General features: G+C 42.7%; 1 long non-coding RNA gene across 2 annotated transcripts; it reads left to right on the top strand.

Annotated features, from left to right (window-relative positions):
- Positions 1-1,726: 1,726 nt before the first annotated feature.
- On the top strand, positions 1,727-10,948 carry LOC139433023 (uncharacterized). 2 transcript variants are annotated; one of them, XR_011642587.1, is made up of 2 exons: positions 1,727-2,398; positions 6,689-10,948. It is a non-coding gene; the product is annotated as an uncharacterized lncRNA (long non-coding RNA). The 2 variants fall into 2 exon arrangements; XR_011642586.1 differs by having other exon boundaries at positions 2,994-10,948.
- The last annotated feature ends 485 nt before the right edge of the window (positions 10,949-11,433 follow it).

Below are 11,433 nucleotides of genomic sequence, written 5' to 3'. Positions count from 1 at the left end.
TTTTGTACAGTTTCTGAACAGATATGAGGAGCTGTGAGCTCTATGTGCTAACTGCTTACAGCTAACGGCTGATGTTTTCTGGTTGATCGTCAGTGACGGCAGGCTGAGATCCTCACCGCTGATTGGTTACTGCGAGAACGCGTCACGCGAATATGACGCTCGAGTTGAAAAAATTGAACTCGAGCGTTTTTCGCGGCCCCCTTCAATCGCGTCAAACACGCCGCGGAATTCACGTCCACCGCTTCATGCTTGCCGTCAGAGCGAATTCGCGTCTGTCCGCGTCACTGCATTGACTTTACATGTAATCGCGCCGCCCCCTAACATCGCATCGCATCCGGTGTGAACGCAGCATAAGGTTTGCCCGAATGCCAACCAGTTTTTCCATTCTCACATTTGTGAGCCTGTTGCGAACCTTTGTGTGGTCTCAATAGCCATGCAGTAAGCAGTGTGCTATGGCATGTACTTGAATGGCATCTTGTTTTAGTCAAGATTATGCTAAAATATACTTTCCCCAACTATATTTAATGAAGAGCCAACCTTCAATTTTGAAAATTCCCAGTTTATTCCCATGGAAAGTTTCCATCTTTGAAATTTCCCGGAATTTTGCAACCCTACTCACAAGCCCCTGTCGATAATGTGGACTGTTATAGCAGAATGTTTATTACAGCGTATTTCTGGTATATTCATTAATGTCACATGGTATAAGCTACAGTATAGTGGACGGTGTGTTGTTCATTTGATTTGCCGGAAGGAGGCCCATCTATAGGCAATCAGCTGAAACTCTTCACCAGCAGATGTATACATTGTGGTAGCTGCTAAATAAGGTCATGAAATCTGGGATCATGTAAAACTCAGAGGATGCAACATGTATGACTGCATAAGGTTTGAACATCTCTGCCACGTATGCTGTTTCAAGTGTATGTTTGTGTGTATTTTACATGTATAAAGCACATGAGATCTTTCTGGTCTAGGGAGCATTGCTGTAGGACTGCTTGAGAGCAGAGGTAATGTTTTCCTCGTTATTATTGATTGTTGTACAACAAAATAATAATTGATCAACTATACCTGTGTTTGTGTTTTATTGATCCCTCTCTGTTTCATTTTTTCCTGTTGTGAGTGCTAAATTGCCACAACAGGGAGGGAAGGGAATAATATTGACAGTATAAATGTAAACTCATTGTGCCCGTCTCAATAAAAACTAAATTGAAAAAAAAAAAAGCTCTTGAAGTTTAAGAAAATGGAACAAAGGTTTATGTATGTGCTCGGTCTTACCCTATAGTAATTCCTAATTAAAAATGTTTCTAGAACAAGAACAAACCATTAGATGATGTTAGCGCCCCCATTTAACACCAGTCAGCCACAAATCATAAACCTTTGAAATGTATATGTCTTCTTAAACACATTTTGACTTGATTATTAAGGCATATTTTCAAAAGAAAAATCAGTCATACATAGTCAGTACTTAGGCTGACAGTTAAGCCACATTATGTAACTATTTTACCTTAAAATAACAGCTTCAAGACTATTTTGACACACTCTGTGCCCTAAAAGACTGTTTCTATGCTATACATTTGGTGAGCTGGTCGTACAATCTCCCGGGATAACTGCGTTAAGCTTTTAATAAGTTGATTTTTGGAAAACTATACCATATTTATGGAGACAATGTTTTTTCTGAGATGTTCTTGGGTTGCTTTGCCTAGACTGACAAAGTGAGGATGTAGTGGAAAATGTCATTATTATCATTCTTATTATTATCCTTATTATGTCTTTCATATGTTTAAACCAAATGCTTCTTATTTCCTCTTGTTGTGCTTTTACCATTATTATTCTATTATATTCTCTTATGAGTTTCCCAGTCTCTGCAAGGCCACAGCTGTTTCAGCAGACTGGGAGACTCATACACAGTCACACAAAGTTCCGTTATGCTATCTGCAAGGCCAAACGGTGTCTCATCAACAATCTGACTGTGTGAACCCAGATTGTTCTCTTTCCCACTCCTTTTTCTATATAACCTTTGCTTTTCCATTGTTCTGCGCACTCTCGGGCAGACTTTCCATACTCTGCCCGACCGGTGACAATATATTATTATGTCGTGTATTTGAAGCTTCAAATAAATAACCAAAAGACAGCTTTGCTTGATTCACCATTTATTTGTTTTATCATTTGACTTGTACTCTCCAGAGCCGTGTTTGGGAGCCAGATTTCCATAACAAATGGCGTTGTCGGCAGGATCTCTGTATGCTTGATCGGGGAAACCTCTGGACGCTGGTGGGTTGCTCCGGGATCTTGGATCCTCCTCTACCCCGACATAAAACGTACAGGACGAGGGGACCAGCGCGAGGGGTGGAACCGATTGACTTCACGAGATCCAACGAACTCAAAGGGCTTTCAATACTCGGTGAGATGTGCAAAGTCTAAATTGTTTAAAGTTAAACGTAATTAAAACTCCATGACATCAGGAGAGGGACTGCTCGAAAACAGAGATATTTGGCATATCTAGCATCGACGGATGAAAAATAGTGTTTTGGTGACACTTTAATAGTGTTTTGGTGACACTTTAAAAGACTTTGCTATGGGGGCAAAGCAGGGGAGGGGGTATGTACAGCCTCCTGAGGGTCCGATAGTTGATGTCATGCGAGCAAAATATGGTGAAGAAAGTCTGGCTAAATTAAATATATGGACGGAAATGTTCGGATTTCCTAAGGGAGGTTCTTTGAGTAAATTAAAAATCAAAAACCTAAGGGATAAATTACAAGAGTGTGAAGATGGAATGAAGAAGAAGAGTAAAATTAAAGTAAAAGATTTAGAGAGACTGGACACTCATAGAAAGTGTTTAAAATACTGGGAGGATGAAGCAGAGTGCCGTGAAAGGCAATTGGCCGCGGCAATAAAAAAGATACAGGCTGAGGATAAGACTGAAAAGAAAGATAAAAAGTGTTTTGTGTTTCCTCCACAATATAAATCACATGCTTCCCTTTATCCTCTGGTTTCAGGCGTGCGGGACCCTCTCCCTCACCTAAGTTCCCCATTCCCCCCTTCCTCCCCCCGTCTGCTACCTGCTGTGGAGGCTCCTGGAGGGGCTGCTGCTGCTGGACCAGAGGTCAACATACCAGCCGCCGCTGGAGCAGCTGCGCAGCAAGACACACAGACAGGGGGCAGAGACGAAGAGAGACAGAGAAAAGAAAATGAAGAAGAAGAAGCAGGACTGAAAAAGATCCATGACAAGAGAGAGAAAAAGAAAAGAGACGCGAAGAAAGCTGAACTCTACAGAAAAGAACACCTCCAAAAAGGAATAACTACATGCCCTGCTTTCCCTGGCCAGCTGACCATGGTCCAGGCTATTACAACCACCTGGACCCAAAGTGATGGCCGGGGCAGACAAGGGGGTTTCCGAGGCCGGAGCAATAACTACAATCGCTGTTTTAACTGCGGACAGACGGGTCATCGGTTCGCTGAATGCCCACACGAGAAGAAGAAAAAGAACTTTTGATCGGATAAATCGGACCACAACAAAGACAATTCTTCAAACTAACAGTCGAGGGAGGGAGTGGAGGAGGAAGGAATTCGGTCGGGGGAGACGGACCCCATGCCAAGCAGCATCTAACCAGGGAAGTGACACACACACACACACACACGCATCATACATGCTATTGAGAAATTAGAAGAATTAGAGGACATGTCTGTAATTAAAAAGGGTACATATTTCAAATATGACAGTGAATGTTTGCGTTAAGAAATGTCCCACACATTTTTGGTTGATTCTGGGGCTACACATTCTGTGGTAAAAAAAAGGGTAGATTTGCCTGAATGCAAATGTAGTGATAGATTTATTCATATGCTGGGTTTATGAAAAGGAGAAGTTTCTGTACCACTTCAGAGTGGAGATAACGGTGTTGACAGTAATCCATTTCCCACATCAGTAAAAAATAGTTATTTTATCATCTGCCTGCCCAATACATTTACTGGGCAGAGATCTGGTTCTCCGGTTCGGCTTGGACCTCATTTTTCCACAAATGAGGGTCTTAAAGTCCGACAGCCATCTCCTACGATGGTTCAAAAAGTGTCATTTGATGATAAAGAACTGGTGAATGTGTATCAATGGGCTGCTGACATATCCTGATTTTCAGGAGTTGTTGCGTTTGACTGGTCAACGTGGTTTTCCACCTGCTGTGTGGAAACTTCTCATTTTGCATTGTACTGCTAATGGGGTTGAAAGATCCGTGTAAATGCTATGATGAGAGTTTTACTGTTAGAATGTGTGAATGATGAGCTCATATTTAAAAATGTATTGGAATTCGCTGGGTAGCACTATCTCTGTTAGACTCACACACACACAAGACACAACCAGCTGTGTCAAATCCCAGGGGCGGTCCACACATTTCACTAGCCAGGGGGCCCCACTGATAGATGGAGGGATTTGGGTCCAATCGTTAAGGATTGGGAGTCAGTCACTGATTGGGCACCTACACACACAGAATATGTCATGTACTCTATGTCACGTGACGTGTATCAAAGGAAAATGTGCACGAACGTAGCCGTTCTGCGCACATTGCTGTTGGTTGAGGATAAGGTAATTCTCATATCTCTGAGCTTCCTGCCGCGCTTTCAGATGTGCCATACTCACTCTGGGCAGCTCACAGATATGACGTAGGGTTAATGTCCACGTTCACGTACCGTACCCATTGAAACGTGAAGCTGTTGATGGCCAGTGTTTACCTCTCTGCTTAAACAAGGGGTCATTATTCCGTGTAACGATTCCAGTGTTTCCTGTCAAAAAGATCAGAGACAAACCTCCTGACGAGTGGAGATTTGTCCAGGATTTACGATGTAAATGCAGCTGTGCATGCACGCTCGTCCGGAATTCGTATCTGATTACTCCAAAAGTTCCAGCCTCTGCAACATATTTACTGCCATAGATGTCTCAAATGCATTTTTCAGTGTTCCGGTACACAAAGACAGTCAATTTTTGTTCACATTTGAATATAATGGTAAACCTTACACATTCACACGTTTGTGTTAAGACTAAATGTTAAAAAAGTCACTAAGCAACAGATGATGTCATTCTTGCATATGTGTTCATAACACACGGCTGTTGTTATGCTTGCTGTGACGTTACATTAGTCCGTTCTCTGCTTGTAATTATGCCGTTACAAGCTTCAAAGTTGTATTTATCATCTGAATTTGCCAAAACAAGTTTAATATTCTGAAAGCCAATACTTTGAAGATGTATAAGTGAGGTGTCTTGAGTAGTCAAAATTACCTACAAATCATTGTACACACGTGTACATATTATTCTATTTTTATGCAGCTCTGTGTGATTTTGTAGCTACAATTCAGACTAATACACTACCAGAAGTGGAATAAGTACTCAGATATTGTAGTGAAATTAGAAGTACTCAGATATTGTACTTGAGTAAAGGAATAAGTACTCAGATCTTGTACTTGAGTAAAAGTAGAAATACCAGAGCGTTACAGTAAAAGTCCTGCATTCAAAATGTTCTTCAAGTAAAAGTAGAAAAGTATTATAAAAATATAGTGAAAGTAAAGACAGTAAAAGTAGTCGTTGTGCAGATTGGTCCATTTCAGAATAATATATATGATATGTTTTATAATGATTGATCATGAAAGTGTTCTCAAAGCTGGTGAAGGTGCAGCTACTTTGAATGGCTTTTTATTCTGCAGAGTAGCTTGTGGATTTACTCCAGGTGGAACTAAAGTCTGATTCAACACTTGATTATATTTCACATCATTCATCCACATCTGTGAAGTAACTAAAGGTATTACATACATGTAGTGAAGGAAAAGTACACCATGTACCTATGACTTATGTTCACTTCCAACCTAAAAGTACCTCAAAAATAGTAATCAATAATGTATTGAAAAGTTATTTGCTGATTGGTTTTTATATCGGCTCAGCCAGGTTATATGGGAGGCCCAGTCTACGTACACTCTAATAACAAATGCCTTGGCTTAACAAAGAAAATCAAGGCAATAGGTTGCATCGATGGTTATTGAGTTAAGACAACTTCTATTGAAATGTTGTTAAAGCAACAAAGTTATTTGGGTTAGGGGAGAAGGCTTTTCCTCTACAATCAGAGGTGTTTTCAATTACCACTCACTTAATAATTGGTAGCATAAACACAAGTTTTTAAGTTGATTACTCCAAAGTTCCAACTTGTTTTACCGTATTATTTAAATATAATCTTAAATTGTATGTACTTAATTACCACATGTTGAACATGAACACATGTTTTTAAGTTGACAACTATTTATAAATTAAGTTGCTCCAAATAATATTGTATTCAATAGGGTTTTTCTCTTAGCTTTTTCATGTTTTTGCCTTTAAAGAAAGAAATTAATTGATTCCACAACAAAAATATTAGGCAATTCATTTTTTATTTTTTTATTTTTTTTGAACTGCAGGTGTGTTTATTTCAACACATGATGTTTCAAAAGGAGAGACTTCATTTAGTTTGAATATTGCCTGAAGACAGTTGACGTAATTTCCATTGTGTGCACACCTAGACCGGACTTAAAGACAGACAGGTTTTTATTGTTTGGACTTAAAAGACGTTCCTCTGACCAAAGCTGACCTCATTTTGTATGTTGATGGGTCTGCCTCTCGCGACCAAGGGGGCACTAATTTATTTGTTTGTTTTTTTTGTTGTTTTTTTTTCTGTTGTTTCAGATTCTGCTGTTCTCCGTTCTGGACCGCTTCCATGCCACCTCTCAGCACAGGCAGCAGAGCTCATCGCACTAACTGAAGCCTGCACGTTTGCAGAAGGCAAAACCGTGACTATTTACACTGACTCACGATATGCTTTCGGGGTAGTACACGATTTTGGGGCTATTTGGAAGTGTAGACAATTTCTTAAATCTGATGGCAAACCAGTACTTAACCATGTGCTGGTTGCAGGCTTACTAGACGCCATTTTGCTCCCATCTGAGGTTGCAGACTGTAAATGTGCCGCCCACGCAAGCAGTACAGACCCAGTTTCCCTAGGAAATGCGTCTGCTGACTCAGCCGCAAAGGCAGCTGCCCTGATTCCTCTCGCACCTCACGCACACTCATTTGTTAAAATCCCTGTCTCCTCCTTTACTGACAAAATGTCATCACTGACTTCCATGCAGCAGCTAGCTACGCCAGTTGAGAAGGCTCAATGGAAGGCTGCTGGGGCTGTTTTTGACCTAAAATCCAGCATCTGGGTTGGCCCAAAGACATTTTTTCCCTCATTTCGCTAAGTTGACACATGGGTGGGATCATGTGTCAAAAGGGGGGATGTTAGAGTCTATAAATCAGGAGTGGTTCACAAGGGGATTCACAGTAACAGCTCAAAAGCACTGTGAAGCATGCTAATCTGCATTATGCAAAATTACAAACTAGCAAAATGCTGTGCAGACACAGGTCTGTCATGGACACAAGCTCTGCCCATTGTGCTGATGTACATGAGGATGCGGAAAAGAACACGGAGTCAACTCAGCCCATTTGAAATCCTTTTTGGGGCACCTCCACAGATTGGACTCAAGGCTCCAGGATTTCCTCTTCCCTCCACAACTTTGTGTGAGGATGCTATGTTGTCATATTGTGTTAACCTATCATCCACTTTAGCAGACATCCGACGTCAGGTAGCCGCAGCCTTGCCTACCCCTGCCACTGGTCCGCTTCACCGCCTTCAACCGGGCGACTTCGTGCTGGTCAAGGATTTCCGGAGAAAGAGCTGGAAATCCAATCGTTGGCAAGGTCCCTACCAGGTGCTTCTCGTCACCCAGACAGCGGTCAAGGTCGCCGAGAGAGCTACATGGGTCCACGCCAGCCACTGCAAGGTCGTGGTCACAGGAAAGGAGAAACGATAGAAACAGATGACAACAAGTGACATATCCAAGTCACCAACAGATGACAACAAGTGACATGTCCAAGTCACCAACAGATGACAACAAGTGACGTGTCCAAGTCACCAACAGATGACAGCAAGTGACGTGTCCTAGTCACCACCAGCACCACACTTGCACTACATACACCAAAACACACTACACACAAGGTGTCACGAGCGAGTGCCAGCTGAGCGGTTCCATATGCTCTCTGGTTCCTCGTTTGTGTTATCAGTGTGCGAAGTCTGACGGTCCGGGTCACGAAATCGACCGAGAGAATACACACACACACTCCATGGAACATTTCCCCCTCGTGATGAGGGCTCGCCTGGAGAGACGACAACGCAACCGTGAGCAATGTGAATGCTACTGGAGAGCCTGGACAATCATAAAATGGTTCCTCTGCATACTTGCCATGATAGTTGTGTTAGGACTAGTCCTATATTTTATGTATCCAGGGTCAGCATACAGCATGTCAGCCAAAATCGAGGTATCTAAGAGGTTCATGGGGAAAGGAGGGCGAACCATATGGGTCGAGGGGCGGGGGAAAGCAGGGCGAACCACATGGGTCGAGGGGCTGGTCAAGACAGGGATTGGTAACATTACTCTAAGGGATGGGGAAGATAGCACAGTGCAGTTAGACCCGTGCAACTACATGCATTGCCCCGACCCTAAGAAACTGGGGGGGGCAGACGCCTACATTTGCTATGTCGAGAGTGACAGTTACACCGCCACTCACTGCTCGGGGGGCTGGACTTTTGTTTTATGGACCACCGCGCACACCGATTGGGGTTATACCTTATAGGACGACAAAACAAACATCAAAGGGAGATTGTCTATCTCCATGGTCAATTCATCGAGCCCCGTTATCCTGTTGCAACTACAGGCTGCCCAGATATCAGACAAGGGTTATTTTGTTGTCTGTATGTATGTATCCGGCGCCGACCCGTGTGGCACATTTTACATAGACATCGCGCCCAAAACTCAGACCCCGGAAAAGCGTAAGCAACCTTTGACGCCACTGTTGACATCCATAGGTACATCTACATTTAATCTATACATAGGCGATAACGACCATAGCAACATTGATGTGGGTCAGACCAGTAATGGGATCACCGGTAACGTCTGGTGGCACACTCTGAGATCATTCTTGCAGGCCGCAGGACAAAATGGGTCATGTTATGCATGCACTCTTTTCCCCCAGGACTCATCAATGTCCGTGCCAGTTCGTCCGCGCTCTCTGACCCAGGTTGAACACCTCTGCGCGTTTATGGCTCTGACAAAGCCCATCAAGGATGAAGACAGCGTAACCGGGTGGCGTTATGCTAGGCAGCTTCCCCCACCATGCAGCAATCGATCTGACTCCTCTTTGCGTGCATCCACGCTTGACACCACATACGCAAAGTACCAACCCGTCAGCCATGTGCACCCTAGTCATTTGAGAGGGATGAAACACAACCTCTGCATCCAGAGAGTTTACCACAAAACGTCTCTTACACCACATTATTTTTTCCTAGGCACTACTACTGGTTGTACTCGCATCCTACGGAACACATGCGGTGACGGTGCTCACAAAATCTCGTATTGTCACATATCTGGTGCCCCTGAGAGAATCCTTTCTAACGTAGCATTCCCTGATGTTAAACATATTTCCCTCCAACTGGCGTGGCCCAGTGATTCTGGGTTTAGCGCGCCAGAAGATTACGTTTGGTTGTGCGGCAACAAGCTCTATCAAGTTCTGGCTCCCCTTTGGATAGGGACATGCACTCTAGTGGATTTGAATCCAGCAGTCACTGTACTCACGTCCTTAATGCACACGACACATCATTACCCAGAGTTCCAACACCCCGACCACCACAAGGTAAAAAGAGATATGACGTCCGCTGGAGCTAAATTCATGGGTGGCCTGTTCCCATGGTGGGGTACAGTAAACAATGCCCATAAAATAGATACCTTACACGTCCGGCTAGAGAATCTGACTTATGAGACGACTCAAGGCTTCCAGGCATTGACCCCATTCATAATAGCCTCTAGGAACATGCTCATGCAGCATCAATTCGCTCTTGACCTTTTGTTCGCCTCAAAGGGTGTCATGTGATCGGTGACTCCTGTTGCACTTACATTCCCGACGCCACCAAGAACATCACTGACACCGTGCTGCATCTTAACAACCTGTTAGCTGACATGAAAGCTGATGACATATCCAACGCAGGGGGCTGGGACTGGTGGGCCTGGCTTACATCAGGCGGGTGGAAAGCATGGCTGGCTAGTATAGTTACACCCCTGGCGATCATTTTTGGCCTATTAATCAGTTGTACCTGTTTGATTATCCCAATACTGAAGAAGTGCGTTTCCAGCATGGTGTCCTCAGCTTTCGTTCAGTATACTACTATTCCATTACAAGACAATCCTTTGCGCCACAGTGAGATAGATCAGCTAGAATCAGAAGAGTCTGATTCCGATTCATCAATATAATCATGTGTGTATCTCCTCTCTTATGCTTACATTATATTGGAGTCTGTCCTCCACAAAAACAGCCAGTTTTCTATGATATATTTGTGATGTGTTTACTTAAACCAGCGATGGAGGGTATTCATTGATGTGTTATATCAGTCTATCCTATCATTTGTTTTTTTCTATTGATCAAGTATGATCAAAAGGGGGGAATGTAGTGGAAAATTTCATTATTATCATTCTTATTATTATCCTTATTATGTCTTTCATATGTTTAAACCAAATGCTTCTTATTTCCTCTTGTTGTGCTTTTACCATTATTATTCTATTATATTCTCTTATGAGTTTCCCAGTCTCTGCAAGGCCACAGCTGTTTCAGCAGACTGGGAGACTCATACACAGTCACACAAAGTTCCGTTATGCTATCTGCAAGGCCAAACGGTGTCTCATCAACAATCTGACTGTGTGAACCCAGATTGTTCTCTTTCCCACTCCTTTTTCTATATAACCTTTGCTTTTCCATTGTTCTGCGCACTCTCGGGCAGACTTTCCATACTCTGCCCGACCGGTGACAATATATTATTATGTCGTGTATTTGAAGCTTCAAATAAATAACCAAAAGACAGCTTTGCTTGATTCACCATTTATTTGTTTTATCATTTGACTTGTACTCTCCAGAGCCGTGTTTGGGAGCCAGATTTCCATAACAAGGATTTTTGGAGTTTCCTGATGGACCAAAAGCTCAATTGTTGCTAAAGTAATGCTAACTGCTAAGTACTGCTAGCTAGCTGCCGTTAGCATGTTAGCGGATATTGTGTAATGTTACAGATGTCCTTAGTTGTGACAGCGGCTTCCAAGTGAATTGTAATCTGAAACAGTGGGAGCTATAATTCTCAAAAATACAGATTTCTATCTTATGTTGCATTTATATGAATCTAATGATGCTAACACTGTACATCTGTTCTTGGATACAACTTCCAAATCATACGAGAAATAACTTTCTCCGTCTTTCTTCTCACAACTCAACTCACTTTGATAACGTGTAATAAATCGTTATAGACAACAACAGAGGGTTACCTTCTTGTAGAAAAAGTGCATCCTTGTCTCTTT

Source organism: Pseudochaenichthys georgianus, chromosome 24 (assembly GCF_902827115.2).
Source record: "Pseudochaenichthys georgianus chromosome 24, fPseGeo1.2, whole genome shotgun sequence".
Taxonomy (NCBI): Eukaryota; Metazoa; Chordata; class Actinopteri; order Perciformes; family Channichthyidae; genus Pseudochaenichthys; species Pseudochaenichthys georgianus.
This window is presented reverse-complemented; position numbering and strand designations above follow the sequence as displayed.